The sequence below is a fragment of the Halichoerus grypus genome, chromosome 12 (genome assembly GCF_964656455.1).
Source record: "Halichoerus grypus chromosome 12, mHalGry1.hap1.1, whole genome shotgun sequence".
Classification (NCBI taxonomy): domain Eukaryota; kingdom Metazoa; phylum Chordata; class Mammalia; order Carnivora; family Phocidae; genus Halichoerus; species Halichoerus grypus.
The window spans coordinates 35,675,359-35,700,370 of record NC_135723.1 but is presented as its reverse complement, the minus strand read 5'-3'; the positions used below and the strand labels follow the sequence as shown (position 1 = coordinate 35,700,370).

Genomic DNA, 25,012 nt, shown 5'->3' with positions numbered 1-25,012 from the left:
TTATAGCCATTTGCAGTGAGAGCAAAAAATGTTCTCCTTTAAGAACAGCATGAGACATTCATCAGCAAAATTATCAATCTATCTCCTGGGTCCACACTATAGAATCTTCACGAAACATGGCTGGTGAACACCCTGGCATATGAGGTGATTGGATACAACACTTAGACTTGGCCAGAAAGTCACAGTTTCCCTGATTTGGAGGCTGAGGAAGTAGGTGGTGAGATAAATGAGAATAGTTATTAATCTGTGGATCTCACTTTTCAGAAAAATCTCACACTGAATTGTAAGGTGCCAGATATGTGGTTCATCCTATGCTTAAAAAAAACGCAATCACTCATTTTATTCAACTGAAGGGCCTTATTTTGGTTCAGTACTATAGTGGGAGAAGTTGCAATACAGGCAATATTAAAGTTAAAAACAAATGGCAACAAAGCAGTCACTTGCATTTTATTTTCCCTCTCGGTGAAGTTTTGCCACGTGTAATCTCAGTGCCAGCCTTACATTCTGTTTTTTAAAAATTACACATTGACTATATCACATTAAAACATATGACTTCAGTACCTTTTGAAATTTAAACTTGTTTTTACAGATTGAGTCTATTTTTAAAACTAAAACCTAGGATGAGAAGCAGATATGTGAACCATGTAAGTTGACTGGATGGCCCTTTCTGCAGACTGGTGGGCATCTCCCTTAATCTCCCTTAATATCTTTAATGGACCATATAGATTTTCTCTTAATTGGCAACACAAAATTTCCTTCTTTCTAGGCTCAAACTATCTGCTTCCCAGCATTTGTGTAAGCTTGCGTATAAGAAATAATATTTATGGAGGACTACCTGAATAGCAGTTATTTTATCCCATTTGACATCCTAGATTTTTATCTCTGGATTAAACCAGATCATCAGAGAAATGGCTATTTGCTTCTTCCTGGATTTCCCCTGTCCTTGAAGAATCATTTTTAGAATCGTGGGTTGGTGTTCCAGCTCTGGCCTGCTTTGAAGAATCCTTTAACAAATAGCCCTACATGATTTGCTGCTGTAAGGCTGGCTGTGGTGGAAGGCCTCGATTGTCTCCCACCCCTTCCCCCTGTCCCACCCAAACTTCTACTCCAGGAGAAGGAGAGCTCAATCCTTCCAGATGGGGAAAGTGTGTGTGTGTGTGTGTGTGTGTGTGTGTGTATGTGTGTGTACATGTGTAGATGTATGTTCTGAGCATCTAGTATATTGTCCTTTCATCAGCACTTGGGGCTTATCTGGCCTCCTTTTCAGCTTTGTTCAGGAAGACTCATAGCCACACTTGTGGCCCACATTTGGGTTACAGCATGGCTGTTAAAAGCGCAGACTCTGGAGGCATGCAGCCTGGGTTTGAATTCTACTCCACCAACTGTGGCTTAACTGAATATTAGGATATTAGGAACAATATTAGAGATAATCCAGTTCCCTCTCCTGGAGCCCTTTCCTCTTTTCTCCTATTGTGAATGTTACCTGAGTGCCTCTCACATCTTCAAAATATTGGAGGGATTCATGACAAAAGTACTCTGAGTTCAAACCCAAATTCTTGCTCTTCTGCCACTTTCTTGGCAGTGTGGAAACAAAGTACCACAGGATGGATGGGACCTCTGCATCTGTCAGGTTCTGCATGGACAGCCTGAACCCCTTCCTTGGAGGCCCACTCCTAGTTCTCACAGGGTGGCTGTGCCCGGGAGAGAACATGAGCTCCAGAAGTCTTGGGCTTGCTTCAGAAGCAGCAGAAACCAAAGAGAAAAATCTTTCTTCTTTTCTGATGTGCCTTGCTCCAGAACAGAAATTTCAGACACTAAATTCTCAGTTTGGGGCTTGCTTGAGGTAGGCTAGCCCTTACATTGGTGCTAAACAGATAAAATATTAAGCACCAGTGTGCTCCCCAAATCATTAGCAGCTAGTCCACAGGTAATGAATTCAGCCCTAGGCTATTTGGGGCCTGTTGTTTTTATTTCCTACCCATAGCACACACTTTTCAGTAATGAACTCACCCTGCACAAAATGAGGGACATACACAATGTCCCCAAAAGGCTTGGAATGCCTCATTTCTGCCAGAAACGATGGCCCTGAGGGCTCCGAGTCCTCCATCGGGAGCAGGAAAGAAGAAAAGATAGTCACATAGCTGTCTAGCCTTGCTGACTGGCTGGAAGAGAAAACTCTATTTCTTAAATAAAATTACTGATCTGAAACAATTTGGAGTATTTTAAAAGTCTACAAAAATGGATCAAAATTAAATAGCACAACTTTTCCCCTTTCTATAATTATTTTAAATCCCTTCATTAAGTTGACCATTATTTTTACTTTTTACACTAACCCTAGGAGGCTAGTGGCTTTGGCCCCTAACGTTTTTGAGCTCCTGCTGGAGAAGCCAAGTCTCAGGAGAAGTTAAGTGGATTTCCAGAGATGTCCTGACAAGTGTCCTGACAAGTGAGTGGAGACAGATTTTGAAGGTGGTCTTAGCTGCCTGGTTTGGTATTAAAACTTCCAAGCTCCTAATAATCTAACCTTAATAGTCCCCTGAGAGAAAGATTAAATGGGGAAGAGCAATTCACTTTACACAGGCTACCCAAATATTTTTAGCAAAAGGGAGAAGCACATTTCCCATTTAGACAAGGTATCAGCTAGACAGACAAATTGTGCAACCCTAAGTGTGTTGCTGAATTAAAAGGCTTTGGAGTGGCATAAGTTCCATTCACTAAACTATCAAAGAAACTTTGTTTCATGTACATTTGTGATCACGGGTGTTTGTGTGTGGGGGGGTTATATTACCAGAATTTTGCTTATTGCCCTTTGGAATATAAATATCATACAGTTTAAATACAAGGTATTATTTGAAATTTGTTTCTTGGCACTAGACTCATGAAGTCAGCTACTAGTTATTTCCTGTCTGGCCTTTACAAAGGCTATATTGGTCTTTTAGTTCAGTGTTCTGAATCATAGTGAGGGATTGTAGTGATTATGTTTAAGAAATTATCTTCAAATATGCAAAACAGTAAGTTAGTATGGAGTGAACTTGGCTATTTGATCTTTAAATCCAGAAGAATACTGCAAAATAAATAAATAAATAAAATGAGGGGTAAGGATGGGGAGAGAAAATAATTCTCCTCTAATGTAATATATTGACAAATCCATTTCAGGATGAATATTATTATGGCTAAAGGCTGAGCAAGGGCAATGTAATGTGGCAAAACTGCTTAAAAAGTCTGTGAATGAATTTGTTTTCAGTGATTATCAGGTATCAGGATTATTTCTATTATGACTGAAAACCCAACCCAAACTGATTCAAGTCAAGAGGAAATTTATTTGCTAATGTAACTAGCCATTCCAGGCAAATCTGGTTTCAGGCAAGGTTTTACTTAGCAGGGACACCAGGACCCAGTCTCTCTACCTCTGAGCTTAGCTCTGTTCTCTGTCATGTGTTAGACTCATCATTGGGCTTCATGGGGTTTCAAGGAGGTTATAGTAACTATTTCCTCTCATTATGCTCAACTTAAACTACAGAAGTTTCACTAAAAGTTTCATGGCATCTCACCATCTCTGATGTCTTTCCCTGAACCAATCACTGTGGCCAGCGGAACCTGAATGGTTCTGACTGGTGGATGCCACGTGACATCTACGGATGTGGAGTCAGTTCTGCCATTACTACTGTGAACCCAGAGGGGAGGAGAACAAATACTCAAAACAGAATGGGGAACTGTTAAAGAAGGAGGGTGAATGGTTGCCAGAAGGCCAAAACCCATTTCTATTAACATAGCATGGTCATTAACAATAGTAAAAAAGGAAAAATACATTGGAATTTTGCAGCCCTGGTGCATTTGCATTTGCTCTCTCTTCTGCCTGGAATACATTTCCCCCACCTCTTTGAAGAAGAGCTTCCCGACACCCTCACTCTGTACTACTTAATATTGTTTATTTCCTTTATGTAACTTTTCTCAATTTGAAACTACTGGGTTTATTTACTTTTCTATTCGCTGTGTCTTCCCACTAGAATTATGCTCCTTAAAGGCAAGGGCCTTGTTTATATTACTCACTTCTGAATCTTTAGCATCTAGAACAGTGCCTGACACACATACATAAAGGATCAATAAATGTTTGTTGAATAAATGTTTGGGGCACAGAAAGAACAAAGTGTGTTAGAGATAAAACCATCCACTTTGCCAAATAAAGACAACAATGTGAGTCAATGCCACTTCAGGCAGGGATTCTGAACTTTTTTTGTGCAATGGACCCTTCTGGCAGTCTGGTGAAGCCTATGGACCCCTTCTAAGGACATCTTAAAATGCATCAAAAATACATAGGGTTTTCAATCAAAATTAATTATTTAGGAATACAGATATTGGGGCGTCTGGGTGGCTCAGTTGGTTGGGCGACTGCCTTCGGCTCAGGTCATGATCCTGGAGTCCCTGGATCGAGTCCCACATTGGGCTCCCTGCTTGGCAGGGAGTCTGCTTCTCCCTCTGACCCTCCCCCCTCTCATGTGCTCTCTCTCTCATTCTCTCTCTCTCAAATAAATAAATAAAATCTTTAAAAAAAAAAAAAGGAATACAGTTATTAAACTAAATATTTGTAAACAGTAATATATGTACTTCTTTATTAATATAGAAAATAACAAAATTTAGTGATGGACCTAATAACTAACATGATTTTAGAGTAATGCTGACAGTAAACAATATTTCAAGATAACTGCAATACCTATAATGTGATATGAAATATGTGTGATTTTTACCATATTGGTAACAAAGTCACAGGTATGTTAATACTACTGTAGCTTGCTGCCTACTATTATAATTAAAGGAAATGCTAAACTTCATTAGAGATTAGTAAAAATGAAGACATAATGTTTTCCCCGTCTAAGTTGATGGACCCCTGTATTCTATCTACAGACCTCTTGGGTGGGGGTTGTGGACAAAAAGATACAAACTCTTAGTTATAAAATAAATAAACCCTGGGGATATAATATACAGAATGGTAACTTAGTTAATAATACTGTATTATATACCTGAATGTTGCTAAGAGAGTAGACCTTAAAAATTGTCATCACAAGAAAGAATTCGTAACTACGTGTGGTGATAGATGCTAACTAGACTTACTGTGGTGATCGTTTTGCAACACATACAAATCTTGAATCATTATGTTGTACATTTGAAAGTAATATAATGTTGTATGTCAATTATATCTCAGTTGAAAAAAAAAGAACCCCTGGACTAAGGGCTTCAGCACTCCATAAGTGTAGCAAGATTGAGAATTAACATTAGGGCAATCAACAGTTATGCCTAAATCTTATCCTTAATTGCCTAGTTGTGACAGTTTTCTCTCTCTCTCTCTCTCTCTAGTATATATACCTACATATATAGTATATATACATATATATACCTACATATGTATATAGTATATATACCTACATATATACACACACACACACACACACATATATATGTATATATATATATATATATATACATACACACACATACATATATTTATCTACCTACCTATCATCTATCTATGAACTATTAGGAAACTATATAAACTATATATTGTTCATCCATAGAGGTGATTCAGTGTCCATTTAAATACAATTTTCTTGCCCTCATAGAGTACTGAGTTAAAGGACTCTTTAAGAATTGCTAAGGAAAAATAATCCAACCAGGTGACTGTATACTATTGTTGTTATTGTTCTGGTTCTGTGATAGGAGTGAGAGAACAAAAATTCATAGAACGGATGCTCCCACAGGGATAAACTGTTTAGCTCAGGTGTGTCAAGACCCTTAATATATGCAGGGAAGAATTTAGGACATTAGACAATTCTCTTCTATAACATGCTCACACATCACATTTTCCTTTTGCATGGGATAAAGAATCCATTTGTCATGAGTTTTCCCTTTTCCAGTAAGTAATAAAATGTAAATCCCAGTGGCTGTGATACAATGCACTTACCTCTCTGACCTTGTTTTATGCTGATTTCTTTATTTCTGTCTCTGTAACTTGTATCAATTTCCATAGAGGAAGAGATTCACTCACTTACTTACTGATAGTTTGGAAAGATGTAAAGGGGTAAATGAACATCACAGATTTCATTCTTCTCACTCTTGATTTAAAAAAAATCATCATCCAACAAAGGAAGGGCCCAAAAGAGAAACAAGAACTCCGAAGGTATATAAAAAGCCACCTGTGAGTTTCCTCAAACTGGAAGATGAGGCTGTGTGAGTGAATGCATCTATTTCAATAAGGGTCTCAAATATTTAAAAATTTACTTTCTACTCTGACTCCAGGACAAACTGTGATCCTCACACAAACTTTTTCTTGATTCTTCTAAGGTATCATTAAGAATTTAGTGACATGGTTATAACTAAAAATTTTTAAACACTGTGACGTGTAGTCATTTTTAATGTAAGGTTTGTACTTTCAGGTGTTTTCAACAATATCTATTCCAGCAAGGGCAGGATATTTACAGCAGACCACATGTGATTTTCCTCTCTAGGGTCCAGATATGTTTCTGAGCCAAACTCTCCCAGAATCCATTACTTTGTGGTAAGCAGGAGAGCGTCTGATTATCTGCAGTCATTCATGCTGCCTGGAGGTCAAAATTCTCTCCACCAAGGTTGCCACAAAGCCTGAGGCTCTTTTGCCCATGGTCTACAGCAGCCTTTTCCCTCAGGAGAAGGATGAAAGAATGAAGTGGGAATAGGTTTCCATCAATCCCTATAATCACCATGCATTTTAGGAAATAGCCCAAAATGGCAAAATATAGTTTCTATGATGGTTGCGTTTGTGGTGATGAAAAATTAACGTTTCATGACCACCAGAGCAGTACATTTGAAAAAAATGTAATATGAGGTATAATGCTAAGTGAAATAAGTAAGTCAGAGAGAGACACATACCATATGATTTCACTCGTATGTGGAATTTAAGAAACAACAACAACAAAAGGAACAAAGAACAAAAGAGACAACCAGACTCTAACTGCAGAGAACAAACTGATGGTTACCAGAGGGGAGGTGGGTGGGGGGATGGGCTAAATAGGTGAAGGGGATTAAGAGTATACTTATCATGATGAGCATTGTGCAATACACAGAATTATCAAATCACTACACTGTATACCTGAAACTAATATAACACTGTATATTAATTATATTGGAATTAAAATAAAAAAACTATACTTAAAAAAAAGTTAATACGAAATAGTATCTGTGTTTTGCTATTATTTTGTTCTGAAACTTTCTATACAGATTTTTTGCCCTGAGTCAGGCAACAACATCAACTCTTGGCTTGATGACATGTCTTTAGCATATTATTAATTATGAAAAGATAATTCAGCACGTTGATGCTGAAAATAGAGAAGTCAGGTAAATGTCTTAAATATTACTTTAGCCATGATTGAATAAAAAGATTGAAACTTTTATACCCACAGTATTAGAGTTTATTGAACTTAAGCTCTATAATAAATGAACTATCTCTGAACTTAGATATCAATAAAATATTTTTCCATTAAAAATGCATTGAGTAGTTAAAAAACAGTGGAGAATTTCTCAATGTGATTCAGTTTATGCTGTATGCAAGCAGAATGTCAGATCTTTACATATTAACAACCTCAAAAGTTATGATGGAAAATTAAATTATAGCAGAAATTTATAAATTCTGGTGAGTACAAAAGGGCACAGGAGAAGGAAAGAAGCAATTTGGATTTAGTAAACAATTTGATCTTTAAGTTCTTTTGAAATAATTTTTAAATATATACAGTGTCTTGGCTCCTCAGAAATGGTTTCTTGGTACAAACTATTAGAGGGAACTTTGAATCTTATTTTTTTTAATTCTTAATTTTAATTCATAAGTAGTAGAACCTATTTCTAAATGACTAAGAGGTTCAAATCCTCAAAAATTTTCTTTACATCAATATAACATTCTATAAAAATCTTGGTTATCTCATGAATTCAGTTTATAAACACATTTTAAAGAATCATAGATTGTTGCTGAGTTGTCAACAAGATAGTCTTTAATTGTTGCAAAACCTAACTCCATTTTATGAACACTGCAGAATGTCTCTAAAGGAACCAGAAGGGACCCAACAGAATGGGACTGAGGTACAGTTCTCCAGGCATATTAAATACTTGCTTAGCTGTCTATACCCTCAGTTAACCTAATATTTGAATGTGCAAGAGGCATCCTTTTATGAGATTTCAGTGTCAGATTCATGGGAACATATTCTGGGTCACCAGGTGCTACGGCCAGAGAAGAGAATCAATTTCTTTACTTTGTGTCTCTTGTGAGTTGTGAGAAACATATAACAAAAACACCAACACATTGCCAACTAGGAGTTTACTAATCAATTTGCTAATATATGTAGATGAAGTAGAAGTGTCTAGAAAGAAACTATAATATCATATATTTTCTCCTATTATGAAAAACATTTTATAATAGAACACCAATACATGCATATATAAAACAATTAAAGTAGTGCTAGTTTGCTAGGTTTCTCCAGAGGAGGTGTTTCTATGTTTTTCACTGTCCAGTCACCTGTGACTGATTAATTGACTGATTTGGAAATACCACTCTTGATTGTCTGCACTCTTACTTTTTAGGACAGGTCCAGAATACCAAATGCTGACTCAGTAGGCTCACTCCCATTTCTTCCCTTTCCCTGTTCTAGCAAGAACGGAAAGGAATAGAGTGACTACATTTATATCAAAACTCCCTGAGTACCTTTTACATGCTTGACCTCATACTTGTTACTCTGGGTGAGAGAAGGATAAAGCATGGTCCTCGTTCTCAAGCGCTTACAGCCCAGTGAAGGGGATCAATACCTAAATCTTGGGATTAGAAAGACAGGGCCTGGTCATTTGTACTTTTGACAAGCACCAGAGTTGAATGCAGTTTATGGGAAAATTTAATAATCGTTACCTCAGGATGAGTTTATAAACTTCATAAGGTTTTTTTGTTTTGTTTTTAAGATTTATTTATTTATCTGAGAGAGAGAGAGAAAGAGAGAGCGTGCGCGCATAAGTGGGGGTTAAGGGCAGAGGGAGAGAATCTCAAGCAGACTCCATGCTCAACAGGGCTTAATCCCACAACCCTGAGATCATGATCTGAGCCGAAATCAAGAGTCGGAGGCTTAACTGACTGTGCCACACAGGCACCCCTAAACTTCACAAGGTTTTACCAAATAACAAAGTTACCAATAACCAAAAATGTAGTTTTTCTGGTGTGGGCCACTGGTTCTGAGATAATTTATTTGGTTAGATGCTCAAGAATTCCCTCATTCCCTTCCCATAAAGCAAAATAAACACTTTCAGTTTTAAAGTAACTTGATATAATCTCTCCCTCTTATAAGCTTCTAATTCCTCAGTGTATTCAATGAACAATTTGAGGATTTTTACTAAGAGAAGAATGTTCGGTGCACCGATTTCTATTGGTTTCATTCAGTTAGTTCTTAAGAGACAAAGAAGATATTGGGGCACCTGGGTGGCTCAGTCGTTAAGCGTCTGCCTTCGGCTCAGGTCATGATCCTGGGGTCCTGGGATCGAGTCCCACATCGGGCTCCCTGCTCGGCGGGAAGCCTGCCTCTCCCTCTCCCACTCCCCCTGCTTGTGTTCCTGCTCTAGCTATCTCTCTCTCTGTCAAATAAATAAATAAAATCTTTAAAAAAAAAAAAAAAAAGAGACAAGAAACTGCACTATGTTGACTGGAAAGCTCAACCAGTAAGGAATTTATTTTTACAACCTAGGGCCTCATGATTATCTCAGAAATCCTAAGGAATACATCATGGCCTCAACAACTTGGACAATGTGCTATCAAGGACGCTGAGAAAAATTACCGTGGATGCTTCCTCTTGACTAATTTATCCAAATGCTACAAAGGGAGTATAAACTTCATTTTTTACTCATAGCCATAGGTGGGCACTGTTCTAAATAATGAAGTATTTAGGACTATCTTACCCTAGCATCTAGGGCCTATATCAGTGGTTCTAAGCCTGGCTTCATCCCAAACCCAGATCTATCCCACACTCTTAAATCAGTGTCTGAGCAGGTGGAGGGGTAAGATATCAGCATTTGATTCTAATGTGCGGCCAGGTTGAGACCCACAGTGTTAGGCCACCTGAATGTGATATTGTTTTGTGAGTACCACTGAGTATACTCAAAGTATACAGGGGTGATGCTAAGACTTTTTTGGTCTTCTTTATAGCTTTTCAATGGTCTATTCTCTTACATTGTTCCTTTCTCAGCAGAAGGCTTTGTCCTCTTGAATCTGTAGGCAGAGAAGGATAATCCTTCACATTTTGAGATGTGGTGAGCATATAAACTGATCTGCAGGTGCTGTAAAGCAGAAGCTCCCTGGCATTGTTGACTGCTGGGTCAACAGAGTTTTCTGCCTGCATTTTTATGATTCTGGTTTTGGTGATAAAAGGATGTTCTCCCACAAGCTAAGACCTTTCTTTTGGCCAAAACATTGATCGAAGTTGCATCATTTGTCAACATTTATTATATGTTTAATTATGTCTTGCAAAAAAAGATGTGTTGGAATTCTAACCCCTGGTACCTTAGAATGTGACCTTATTTGGAAGTAGGATCTTTAGAGAGGTTATCAAATTAAAATGAGGTCATTGGGGGCCCTAATCCAATAGGACTGGTATCTTTAGAAAAAGGGGGATATGTGCACAAAGAGATAGACACACTGAGACTGCCATGTGAAGACTGGAGTTATGTTGCCACAAGTCAACAAATTACCAGAAGCTAGAAGAGAAGCCTGGAACTGATCCTTCCCTAATGCCTTCAAACACAGAACGGCCTTGCTAGATTAGGACTTCTAGCTTCCAGAACTGTGAGACAATAAATATCTGTTGTTTAAGTCACTCCATTTGTGGTACTGTGTTAAGACATCTCTAGCAAATGAATACAACTTCCCAGATTAGAGTATTTGTAAATAATGTTTTGCATTCTTACAGCTATACATATTTTAATTGTTTACAAAGGGTACAACATACATTATATTACTAGCCCTCAGGAAATCCCATTCTCGAGATTGGCCTTGAAGGATCTATTGGGGAGTTCAAATGGCAGAGAATTTGGAGTGAGGGTGAGGCCAAGGAAGCAAGAGAAACAAAGGTATACAGGCAAATATAGAATGTACTCTAGAAATAAAATAATAAAGATTATTTGGAGTGTACCTATAAGTGAAGGGGAGCAATGAGGGCAAACACTGTAGAGCTATGCTACTGTCACAATGACAAGGGCTTTGAATACCAGTCAGAGAAAGTTCTGTGCATAAACTGGTACCTACCAGGTCACCAGAAGATGATGGTTCTTAAGCAAGGGTGTTCCATACCAGAAATGTGTTTGAAGAGGTGCCTCTAACAGCATGTTCTGGAATAGATTAGTCTGGGAAAGACTGGAAGCAGAGACTGAGCTGAGAAGTGATTGTGATAGCCCAGTGGTAGTGGGGACAGAAAGGGTGAGGTTCCAGAAGCATTACCACAAAGGAAGAGAGATATGCAGGAACTTCAGGCATGTGACAGACGATGTGGAAGTGTTTTTTAGGCCTGTGGGATTTTTCCTGCCTGTTACATCACACCTCTGTGTGCCTGGGCATGAAGCTAGCCTGCAGAGGCTCTGCAGTTAGAAAGAGAATCAGGATTCTGACCCACCAGGATCTAAGTCGGAAACCCCCCAATGGTATTTATAACCTGGGACATTCAGGAAATGTGACAAGGGACATGGCACTGTGACACCAGTCAAGTCAACATCTGTATCATAGAGCATATATACATGAATAAGAGCATCTAGAATCTTTCAATTCTACTCAAAGGTATCTTGCTACATTGACCTGTTATACCATCTAGTCAAGAGTCACCAGACACATACCTGAAATATAACCTAAGTTACTTCCCTTCTGTACAAAACAGCCACTTGTTAGTTTCCACACTTCAATCATCTTTTTATCATTTTCTCCCCCAGCCAAAATAAACCCCCCAGCAAAGCAAGGCAACTTCCTCTGGAAGTATAGAAAAGTCACAGGTCTCACGGATGACTGGAAATTTCCTCAGCTACAGTGCATGACAGTTGCCAATTCTGCTTAGGAGCTCAGTGCTCACAGGTAAGTTGGATGTGACATTGCCAACTGGATGGATTACAGTGTTCAACATCGGGTCACTCTTTCACTTGAAATTTTGTGAATATGGACAAGTCTGGAGCCACAGAAGCAGTGTAATCCTTCGCCCTCGGCTCTGCAGGCTGAGCCAGCTCTGTGGCTGCCTGGCTCCCTCCTCCAGGCATTAGACATCACTCACCTGGCTTCTTAGTCCTGTCCTGAGGACATAGTAGCTTTTTGTCTGCTGATAGGAAAGTCCAAGTGTGGGAAGCCCTGTATTAGGGGATGCTGGGGGCTATGAGCTGCTGTTCTGAGGATCTACCATCACTGTGGGGAGGAGAGCAGCTCCCTTAGCTACCCTGCAAGGCAATCTGGAATCCTATATGCTAACAGAGCTGAAATCTGCATCTGGTTTGTACCTTCCTAACAAATGCATAAGAACAAGACCTTAGCCTGTTCCTGTTGCCACTGTCATAACCTAAAACATGCATAGTTGAAGCATTTTTTAATAAAAGCAATTTGCATAAAGGATCAAGGATTTGATGATAATGAAGAAAATGATGTACACTCCATTGTTTCTCAGGGGTCCATTGGAAGGCAGTCCCAAAGTAGAATTCAGAAAATGATTGAAAACGTGAGTGTAGTGAGCCAGGCACACACTTACCCTTGTAGCAAACAACAGATACTATCTCTGATAGCCTTGGGAGTTGTGAAGTTTACAATATACTACTGCTTTGTGAATGTAGTGCGTGTGTATGTGTGTGTGTGTGTATTGATGGGGGAGAGAGAGAGAGTCAGAGAGAGAGGGAGGGAAGAATGAGATAGGCAGAGGAAACAGTGGTAACAGATGGAGAGATTCCTCCTGGCTTTGCAGTTTTTGGTTCCAGAAATTTGTGAATCTTTATTTCATCCCTGCCCTTGTATCCCAAAAGGTACCCTTATATCCTTCTAGTAATTTCCCCATTTTGTATTTCAGCCAGCTCAAGTAGGTTTCAGTTGTTTACAGTCTAAGGGTCTTAACAAATTCTGGGTGTTTCTCATGGTGGACCAAGCTAATTTTCATTAAAATATAATTGCAGCAGTCTTTTCCCCAAAATGTAAATTAATGAAGGATCTCCTTGATTTTATGTTTTTCTCTCACAAATAATTTCTCAAACCACTGGCACTTGTGAGGTCTTGCCTGGTTGTGAACACTAGCAGATGACAAAATGAACAAGCCGAGAAATGTTAAGAAAACTGAGAAATAGTTCCTCGTGCTTAGTGTACAACTTTTTTCGTCAGACAGATGACAATAATCATTTTGTATCAAGTATATGTATTTATATACATGTATATTTATAGGTACACATAAAATGTATTTCTATAACATAGTCATATTTTCTGCTAGTAAAGCAGATCCTAACTTTATATGTTAGAATTAAACAGACCAATAGGCATTTGGGCATCTCACCAAGTTTGGGAACCATTTTCTTAGATTAACCTAAATTTCCGGTTTCCTTCATTCTCACCTCCCCAAAGCACTGCAGAGTCATTCGGGTTCCAATTTGTCTCTCCCACCACTGTTTTATCCCCTACAAGCCCAATTTTGAGGCTTTCACAATGGGAGCATCCTCCTAATGCACACTGGCACTGTACCTGCACAGGGTATCTGTTGTGTATGGCACAGAGGGCCAGAGCCTCAATGCATGTTTAATTGGGAGAGAAGCTGTTCCTCATAATGACCTTGGGGGTGGGAGGCCAGACCGTGAGAGCTGTAGTGTGGATTTCTTAGAGGTTTGCTCAACGCTGGGTCAGTCCCTATGGAGAATACCTACTCATTAGATAGCTTCTTTGTCTGGCTTAGAGATTCTGGTATTTTTTGTTGGGTTTGTGGATGGGGTTTACAGTGTCTTATTAAATATAATAAAGCTTTTCACATCAATTAAACATAGGGCTCACTCGTTAGATGCTTTTCATAAAATGTCTATTGAACTTCCCATAAATGGTGTTCTGATAATAAAAGATAATTTTTATGTTTGTGGAATTCAAGACTATGTTGATTTTTTTCTTGCTATTCGTATGTTTTAATGAAGAGTTAAATGCTAATTATTGAATCTCCCTTTTCATGAAGATCTCTGTTGCTCATGTAGATAACTGGCAAGTTCAATATTAATGAAGCTTAGTTTTCCATAAATAAGGAAATCTGGCAATTATAACTCTATTTGCTAAAATTTCAAAGGAGCCAGTTTTCCCTTGGGAAGGTCATTTATTTATTCATTCTAATTTGGCATTTAAAATGCTGTTGTTTATTGGATCTTCCTCATAGTTCTTATGGTTTAGAAAATCACACTGCTATAAACGGAGTCCCTTTCTTTCATTTGGTATTTTTAGATAGCATTCAGATAGACAAAATCTTTGTCTTTTTTTTTTTTTAAAGATTTTATTTATTTATTTGAGAGAGAGAGAGAGAGAAAGCACATGAGAGGGGGGAGGGTCAGAGGGAGAAGCAGACTCCCTGCCGAGCAGGGAGCCCGATGCGGGACTCGCTTCCAGGACTCCGGGATCATGACCTGAGCCGAAGGCAGTCGCTTAACCAACTGAGCCACCCAGGTGCCCCAAAATCTTTGCCTTTAAAACATTTTTCCCCCAAGTTCTCTGCTACATTAATATATTTGAGAATTTGGCTTTTGTAGACCTAATAATGTGTTAGGATAAACATGAAATACCTTTATAAAATCTTTCTATTAAATGTTAATCTCCAGACATAAATTTTTACATGTTATTTTGCTTAGTATTTTTGATTTTTCCCCCTTTGACTCCCTAATCGTTTACCTCTAGTTCTTCTGGGCCTTTCTCCTAGTGACCTGCTCTTCTCCCTAGTGGTTCCCTCATGTCTAAAGCTTCTCTGTGCTAATGGGAGGATAACGGATAAGGATGGAGTGGACAAATACCATTCATGAAGTCATTTCAAAGTAGTCATGGCTGAACCCAGCCTCAGATATTTGATTCAGTTGGTCTGGGGTGATACCCAACATGTGTATTTTTTTAAAAAACTCCCCAAGTAGTTCTTACACCCTCCCCCGGTTTGGAATCACTGCTCTCGTGGCTCCTTCTGTCCTTGGTATAGCCATTCATTATCATTTTCTCTTCAATTACAACTTATAGAACTATTTATATATAGGGCTTATGTAAGTTCTATCTAATATTTCCTAATTTCAATTCACTTTATTTTTATTTAAATTGTGTTAAGTTACTATACAGTGTCAATTCACTTTATACACTGCATTTATGTTAATTTTCTTAAAAATTTTTGCTTTATTTTTTTTTTTAAAGATTTTATTTGTTTGACAGAGAGAGAGACAGCTAGAGAGGGAACACAAGCAGAGAGAGTGGGAGAGGGAGAAGCAGGTTTCCCGCTGAGCAGGGAGCCTGAAAATTTTGCTTTATTCTTATTGCAAAGTAGTACGTCTTAAAATTTTCAAAACTCTGAAGTTTTTAACTTATACATAAAGTATAAGTTACTTATAATTATATCCCCAGATCTAACCAGATCCAATCAGGAAAACAAACCACTATGGCTATATTAAAATAGAAAGGGGGTGATCAGCTGGCTTAGTCAGTGGAGCATGTGACTCTTGATCTCAGGGTTGTGAGCTCAAGCCCCACATTGTGTGTAGAGACTACTTAAAAAAATAAAATCTTTAAAAAAAAATAAAATAGAAGGAATTTAATGCAGGTACTTCATTAGAGCAGCAACTGAAGAGGATGAGACGTTTACTAAGGCTCAGTGAAGTAACTCAGTGATTGGTGATATCAGGAAGCTACTAAGGTCCCCAACCTGAGAGAAAAAGGGAGAGCAATGCTATCACGACTCAGAGGCCAGGGTCACCTAGTGGGAGGTAAGAAGAGATGCCAAGGAAGTGATCCAGCTGTGTGGGAGAAGTCTAAGAAAAAGAAAGAGGGGAAAAAATTCTGGCTTTCTTTTACATCCATTCTCCAATCTTACATGCCAAATCCAGCCTGTGGGATTAGCCCCTCTATGATACAGAGCAGGGAAAAGGCAAAAAAAAAAGGGGTGTGAGGGCAAATAGGTATTGCCACTATTCAGTTTTCTGTAAGAGTGATTATTTCAAAGTATGGTTCTGATTATATGGCTACCACATTAACAACTGGTCTTTGGCTTTACATTAATGCCCATGTAAAACCAAACTCTTAGATCCTCCAAAATATGACATTTTCCAAACTTTATAATCTTCTCTCCTCTTCTTAAATATGCACCATGTTTTGTTCATGGCATCCTCTCTCTCATCCCTGACCCTGCCTCAATTACCCTATACTTTCTTTTGGATCCATTTAAAGTCTTATCTCCCACATGAAGTCTCTTCTAATCACCAGAGCTCTTTGTGAATATTTCTTTCACAGAGCTATAGTCATTGCTAGTCTCACTCATTCAGCATATTGCAAGATCTATTTTTACCACATTATATGAGTTTTTAGGTATCTGGCCTATTTCTACAATAAGATTTTAAATGTCCTTTAAGGCAAAGAATGTCCATATAGCTTTTTGCATTCCCAGGACATAATTAATGTCTATAACATGGTGGATATTCAGTATGTTTACACTGTGGTTGATGTTCTTGTTCTGACTGAAACTGTGATCAGAAGAATTTTGGGAACTTATTTCTTTTCAAGTATACAGAGACAGTCATGTCTTTTAATAAAATTCTAATGTACAAATAGCCAGATGGAAATTACAAACTTAAATCAATTCAGGGTGTTATGTTAATCACAGATAAAGTCAATCTAATTAAAGCTGTGACCCAGCCACACCTAAATTGACTGTAGGAGAAATCTAAACTATTAATACTTTACCTTACTGTAACCACAATAAAACTATCATACAGAGAAAAGAGAAATAAGCAATACAGAATAATATGATATTTGGTCTCCAAAATTTTGTTTTACATAATGTTCAGAATGCAATAAGGAGGAAAGGATGGAGGGAGGAAAGTGTGAACTAAAATCAAGAGAAAACATAGCAAATAGAAGCAGACACAGCAATGACTGTTTTAAGAATTAGTCAACAAACACTTAAAATCTTATGAATGTATTAAAGAATTTACAAGGAATACAGACATTAAGGATGATAGGTAGGGTAAACTAGGAAAGAAAAGAAAACTATTAAAAAAGAACCAAATGGAAATTCTTCAGCTGAAAAATTATATATATATATATAATACATATATATATAATAAATAAATTCATTGAGTATGCTAATAGAAGTTTGGATATTACTTAAGAATTAGGAAACTTCAAGATAGGTCAATAGAAAATTTTTCAAACTGAAACAGAGTAAGATTTAAAAAAAGAACTGTCAATAACCTGTGAGAAAATATCAAGAGGTCTAACATACATATAATTGGAGTCCTGAAAGGTGAGGAAAGAATGAGACAAATATATTTGAATAAGTACTTGCTGAAATTTTTCCAAATAACAAAATACCATAGACTGGGTGACTTAAACAACAGAAATGTATTTCCCACAGTTTGGGAGGCTGGGAAATCCAAAATCAAGGTTCTGACCAATTAAGTCCTGGTCATTAAATCCTGGCTTGTAAACAGCTACATTCTGACTTTATCCTCACATGGCCTTTCCTTGGTGCTTGCACTCAGAGAGAGAGAGATCTCTTTCTTCCTCTTCTTATAAGGACACCAGTCTTATTAGATGAGGACTCCACCCTTCTGACCTCATTTAACTTGAATTACCTCCTAAAGACCCTTTCTCCAAATACTATCACATTGGGTGTTAGCATTTCAACATATGAACTTTGAGAGACACAATTCAGTCCATAGCAGGTATATTCATCCAACGGAATGCTACTAACAATAAAAAAGAAAGAATTACTGATTTTCAAAGACATTATGAGTGAAAGAAGCCACATATTAAGGAATATATACATTTGATTCCATTTAGATGGTGACAGAAATTAAAGAGTATTTGACTGTGAGTGTTAGGGGTGGGGTGGGGTGGTTAACTGGGAAGGAGCCACAAGGGAAACTTCTGGGGTAATGGCAGTGCTATGTCTAGGCTGGAGTGATAGTTATATGGGTGCATGTATTTGTCAATATATATTGACTGTGCACTTAAGATCTGTGTATTTTATTGCATGTAAGTTCTATCTTAAAGAAAAGGTAACCAAAAACAAATAGCTGTGTTAAGTTACACCTTAACAAAGAAAGGCAATCTTCCCCGGTGATTTTGATGTACTCCTAGGTTAGAGAATGCTATCTGTAGAGATTTTTCCATTTTAAATGTTTTTATAAATAATAAAGGAGTTAGGGGATTTCAGATCAACACATTTGTTGTGTGCCTTCCTATAACAGATTCTCCAGTTCACAGATGCAAATGAGAAAAAGGGACTTGTTCCAGGTCACATTACTAACCAATTAATTATGGGATGGGAACCATATTTCTAGCTTCCAAGTTTAGACTATTTGGTATTAAAGGAAAAAAATAGTACAGCACACCAAGTAGGTATAAAGGGGTTCAGGGTGCTAGAACTTGCTGTCTCTCAGAATATGATCCTAAACTGACATTTGAGTTGTGAGGAGCAATTTAGGAACAGGCAGATTTTCTGTGGTGCTGAAAAAGGCTTGCGCTGACCACACAGAGGCAAGGAATGTGATCTCAGCAGAAAGTGTCTCCAACCTTGAGCACCCCTCTCAGTCCTGTAATTCTACCCGGGTATTTCTCTGAGACTCTCAAGTCTTTCCTTCTAGGCAAGAGCTTTTTCAAGCTTAACCTCTGAAGCACCAGGTCCACCATTAGCATTTTCCTTTCTAAGGCATTTTCAATGGATGTTTCACCACATATCTTTGAATTCCTTCGGGGCAGGGATCACGGCTCACACATCTAACATAATAGTGGGGGCTGAATGTTTGTGGCATCACTGTAGGTATTTAACAACAAAGAAAAACCCGTCCTCATTTCCATCAGCGGCAGCTTGCACTGTTATGCAAGCACTTTGACGCAGCTTCATGAACTGCAGAATTAAATCTGCAACCACAAAAGAAAGAAGCTGATTTCTCATGGCCCTTTTGTAACTTCAGGAAGGTTTTGGGAAGTCTCTAAATTAAATTTAACTGTTGAGCACAGGCTGAACTTAAAACCCTCATCTGTTTTAAGTCATTCCCTCCCTCCCATATGCTGTACACTCATACAGGGTCTGAATCCTAAGTGCTTTGGCTGAAGACATATGCTCTGTGTGAAAGGCCAAGGAACCCGAGGGGCTGAAATTACTGTACTGCCTGCATCACCACATTCCTTTTCTTTGAATTCACTCTGATGAAAACCACTGAGTAGATGTAGAATGTCCTACACAGAGCAGTGGGGTCCCATCAGGCCACAAAGGTGGGTGGAAAGAACACAGCCCCACAAGGAATGTTTGGCATTATTATTATTCAGGAAGGAAAACAGGAAGATGGTAAGAAAAACATATTTCTCAAGACCAATATGCTAAAAATCTACTTCAAATTGAGGGTGTAATTGGCATTTACCTTGAAGCCAAACAAATCCCATGGTAATTAATTTTTTAAATTTGTGCTCTGGCATTGACCGCACCAATTATCTCGCTGGTACTCAATGAACCTTCCTGAACACAAAGGAAATACATTTGTTAAACAGGATAACTGTTGTAACAACCCGCTGGTATTTGGGGGGCATGTCTGAGATAAGGAGAGTTCATTTCTTGCTCATATCACAGTCCAATGAGGATAAGAAAGGAAAGGGGTGGTATACACAGGAGGTTTAGGGGCTAGGTCTAGCAGTTACCTTACATCGTATCTGCTCACATTCTATTGGCCATAACTCAGTCATATGGCTTCAACCAACTTCAGAGGAGGCTGGAAAATGTGGTTTCGTTTTGGGCCTAGAAGAAAAAAGAAAAGAGGTTTCATGAATATATAGCACTATTTCCATAATATACAACAGGTAGGTGGAAATAATATAAATAATACCCTTACTAAGATACTTGAACATCTACTGACAAGTAGGAAAGAGTATGTTTCATTCTAATCTTCTCAGGTGGTAGTGGTGTGGAGTCTGAGGGTATTAATTGCAGACAGTGGCCCAGTCATTCTTGTACCACTTCATGACCAATGCCTGTTCCCGAACCTACAATTTGACAACTGGCATTGATTATATAATGGTTGCACAGAACAGACTTTTGCTGCAGTACTAAAATCATACATATTTTGAGAGCTATGCAAAGCCTTTAGCTGATCACGAGACAGGACAGAGGACTCCATTACAGGATTTCTAAATTATTGTTGTATTTTTCTACTTTCTAGTATTATACCACTAAGCAGAGTTATTAGTCAATTTATACCATTGTAATTAGAAGATAGGAAAGATAATGCTGTCAAATTTCTGTTTCACTAGTTAATTAGCAGCAGTTCCAAAACTAAGTCAGAAGTACATGTTAGGAATGAGGCCCTCAACAGGTGCAGGTGGTAGGAGACAGAGAGAAAAGTAGGTCCAGATCTGGAACTCTGGGCAGGGAAGAAAGACATGGCTGGGAGCCCTTAGCAGCATGGGAGGAGCCTGAGGGGTTAGGGGGTCTCTTGAAAAGTTGGAAGTAGGGAGAAAGTTCTAGAAGCAGAGTTCTTAGGTGCTATTTTAGGAGTCTTGAGGAAGGTACCATAGACATTTCCAATTTGACCAACCTCCCTTAATCTCAATGCAATATCTGGGTTAAGGACTAATGAATTCCTTATACTCATTCCTCAACTGGATTCTCATGGCTGATCAGGCATCCAAAATATACAGGCACTGTTTTATGCCATGCTTCAGTCAAAACCATCTTGAAGTTTCCTTGGGAGGTTCTTTATCAAAGACCTAAACATAGAGCTGCAGGACTGTAGTGGTTAACTGGTGATAACTAGAAATCTGGGCCATCTCTTCCTGCCAGAACTGTCCACTCCCAGGAAAGTCACAATTTCATTTCCTAATGAGATATAGCATTCTGTTCCAAGGGCATTTTTAGTTCTCACTGCTCTGTATGTTGTACTATGGCACTGATTGAATAATTATGAGGGGTCCTGGCCTGTACATTCCCATGTGGTTAATTGCAACAGCATGTGGCAGAGGTCCTTACTGAATATGTAATCTGATGCTACTAATGTGATGGTGTCAGATGCATAAAATGCTCCAGATAGTTGGATATTTTTTTCCTGTGAAATAAATTACTTCATTGGGAGTTTGGAAACTTGCCCAATAGCTTCTGAGAGCAGCGAAAAGTTCTCTCTTTGTCATTAAAGCCCTTAAGACTTCTTGTAAATAAAAGACCCTCTAGGGGCACCTGGCGGGCTCACTGGGTAGAGCACGTAACTCTTGATCTCGAGGTCATGAGTTTGAATTCCACATTGGGGGTAGAGTTTACTTTAAAAAATCAATGAAATTGAAAACAGAGAAAAATAAAGAAAATCCATAAAAGCCCCTCTAATGTGGGCCTGTGTGAGAGAGTGCTCCACTGCACCCATGTCATGTGCTCTACACTTTGTATAGGCAGAAAGAAGAGAAGCATAGAAGGAAAGATGTCTAGAAACCCCACACAGGGTGATGAGGATAAAACCGTGATAGAGAGAAGAGAGCAAAAGGAGAGGAAAGGCTAGTAGGCCTTAAGAGCAGGGAGGAGAAAGTAACATAGAGAAAGACACAGAAAGGGCTAAGGGCATTTCATTCACTTGAAATGAATGTAAGAAATGTAAAAATCACTCGACAAATATGAAGCCCCAAGTCAGAAAAGGGATTCTTTATCAGATGCCATTCATTAGACCAATAAACAGATACCATCATTACCAGTGGGCAAGGCACATAGCCCCCCTCAGTCTCAGTTTCCTCATATGAAAGATGGGGACACGAATACTATCTACCAAAAAGAGTCATTGTGAGATTTCTAAGAGATGATATATGTAAAGTACTTAGCACAGAACCCATCACAGAGGGAGAGCTCAATCCAGTTTAGTGATCATAATGGTGATGATGATGAGGATGATAGAAGACACTGAAGAAGATGCCAAAAGAATCAAGCCAATGAATTCTACCTCAAACCAGTAAAATGCATTTAAATGAAGCACGAGTTAATCAGATTTAAAAATTACTGGGACATTTCCAGCCCCACAAAAAAAGCCATATAGTAGCTATAGTTTATTTGCAGATTTTCCACCTCCCTTGCAATCCCATGATCCCAAACACATGGACAAAGAAGGAAGTAAAAGGAGAAATGCCAGCACCCATAAGTTTGGAATATATAGTTACATTGTTGGAGGAAACATCAAGAAATCATCTTTTATGGAGAATTGCATTTAAACATCCAAAACAGATGAGTGTCTATGTCATTCTTAAGGACTTCTAAAGGTGTGTCTTTTCTTTTTAATAGTTGGGTTCAGGGTCTAATTATCTAGATGTTTAACTTAAACACCATTTAAATCTGGTTCTGATCTCCCTGGCAATGTACAACAGCTGGAGTTCTAGAAAATAATCCATGACCCATAGGGTTAGAAGATAGGAATAATATCCATACTATAACCTAGCTGTGCTAAACCAGGCTTAGCACAGATTCCTAAAGGTGAGCTTAAGGTTGGGTGTCATCTGCCTTCAATCATGGATGTTTGTGGGGGAAATGAGAAGTGTGTCATGCCACAATGCAGTCCAGATGTCTGAAGAACCTCCAGGGAAGAGAATCAAGAGGCAATAATGCAAAGCAGGTGGAGTTCAAGGTGACTCATGTGGGCAGCTCTGGATTGGTCCACGTTGACATCAAAATAGCCAGAAAAGAGTAGAAGTCCCATAGTGGAAGTTCAGTCTGGACAGTCCCTTTGGGACTCTTTTTAGGAACACTCTTTGATCCATGGTGGAGCTGAACATGAATTCAGCTATGAGGGGCCTACTGTTGCTTCCATGAACTCCTTCAGAGCTCTCTTTTGCAGGCCTCTGTCACCTCTGTGGACCTCCACTAGATCCTCCCTAGGGTCTCCACCCACCTCTAAAAACGAGGAGAACAAATCTGAACTCTGGGCTATAATTAGTCTGACTCATGGGGCATGTAGCCCAAGGGTGTCTCTTCAGATGTTACGTGCCAAATATCCTGATAATCTACCAGTTAATCCTCCCCCAAAACAAACAAACAAACAAATAAAACAAGAGCACACTTTCCCTGACATATGTGCATCATGTGTTCCAACATGTGGATCTCTTCTAATTACTTGAATCTCTTATTCTTTAGGTTTTACTTAAAGTTTTTACTGTATAGTTTTCGGGGGGTCCTTAAGCATATAATTTGCATCTGGCTAGGGAAACAAAGGCCATATATCTTTTATTTTTATTTCTCTTTATTATGGTATTTCTAAACCATACTAACACCATAAGTGAATGGCAAATGCTTGTTGATGCCACGAATGAGTAAGGCATTAAACAAAAAGCTTCCACCTTTTTGCTTACACTGATTTTTATTTCAGATCCTAGACCAGGGACTTTAATTCAGCAATATGCTTTCACACAGCTGGATGCAATACCCTTGGTTTCCTGGTACCATGTGCTGCCTAAGTCATCCCCTAAAGGCCAAAAAACACAAAACAAAGAAGCATTGGAAAAAGGGGGGAAGGAGGTGTGGAAACTATACAGGAAGAGGTGTTTAAGGGAAATGGTGTACATTAGCAGATGTCACAGAGATTTATTTCTTTTTCTATGGAGATTTACTCTAGTAACCAAACTCTACTTTCAGGATTTTTTCCAAAAAGCGGCTGGAGCATTTATCATTTGCTATGGGGACTGCTTAATTGGCAAAACTTTCCTTCTTCTGAGATTTAGATTCAGATTTGAGACTTGAAATATTAAGAGAAACAACACCTTGACATTGCACGGAGAGCAAATGTATAAAGCTTAGGGTGGAGGAGGGAGTTGTCAAAATAATTTGTCTAGATACCTTTCTCAAAAGCATTGTTTTTCCCACTTCTCACCCCTGGAGAAACCACATCAAGGATGTGTAAGGAGTGAAGGCCTCAGACCCTCTGTGTGGTGGGGAAATACAAGAGATCTGAGCTCTTGGCATGTGTTTTAGGCCACATTTTGGGACCAGTGCCCAGACAACAGGTCCTGTAGTGTTCCTGAGGGACTATCCTCAGTGTTAAGGCTCTGAGGGTTGCCAACCAGCAGGGAAGCCCTTGTGTGAGCTATACTCTTAGGAGACAATAAATCCTCTCTGATTAATTCCAGACCACCACTCTTTTCCCAGAGATGTAAATTTTCCTCAAAAATATTTTTGAAGATGGAGAGTGCTTTGAAGAGTTTAAAAGAGGGAAGTCATTAAATTTTTTTTTTGCTAGGTATCTATTTATTCTGCAAATAAGTATGCCATAAAGGTGATTTTATGACACTTTTGTTTGGATACCATCAATAAAAATACAGGATAGTAATTATCATAACCTTAAAGTAGAGGAAAAACAAGGGACACAAAGGAGGTTATTGGGAAATGTAGCAAAATACAAGTTCGTGAGTTAGCGAACAAGTGTTTATAGGGATTTCACAGGGAATAACAGAAATCTGAATTCTATTCTCTGATTAAAAAAATATATTCATTTTAGTTAGGGTACTGCTAGCTACTGTAACAGAAGAACCCCACAACTTCACTGGCTTTCATAAAAATAATTTTTTTGCTCATGTAATAGTCCAATACAGTAGATATTACTGGTTAACAGAGCAGAGGGTGGAAGGGACAGTTGTTATTCAGGGACCCAGGCTCAGCAGCTCTGCCATCTTCAAAATGTGCCTTTCAAGGATGTCCTGGATACTAACACAAACCAATGGATGGGGAAAGAGAGATCACAGAAGAACTATATGCTTCTGACACATAACACTTCTGCTCAGATTCCACTG

General features: G+C 38.6%; 1 long non-coding RNA gene across 1 annotated transcript in view; it reads right to left on the bottom strand.

Annotated features, from left to right (window-relative positions):
* Nucleotides 1-25,012, bottom strand: part of LOC144379564 (uncharacterized) — a 395,690-nt gene that overhangs the window by 207,062 nt on the left and 163,616 nt on the right. Inside the window, exon 2 of the long non-coding RNA XR_013442750.1 lies at nt 19,910-20,006. This is a non-coding gene — a long non-coding RNA (uncharacterized LOC144379564). The remainder of the gene's footprint in view (nt 1-19,909; nt 20,007-25,012) is intronic.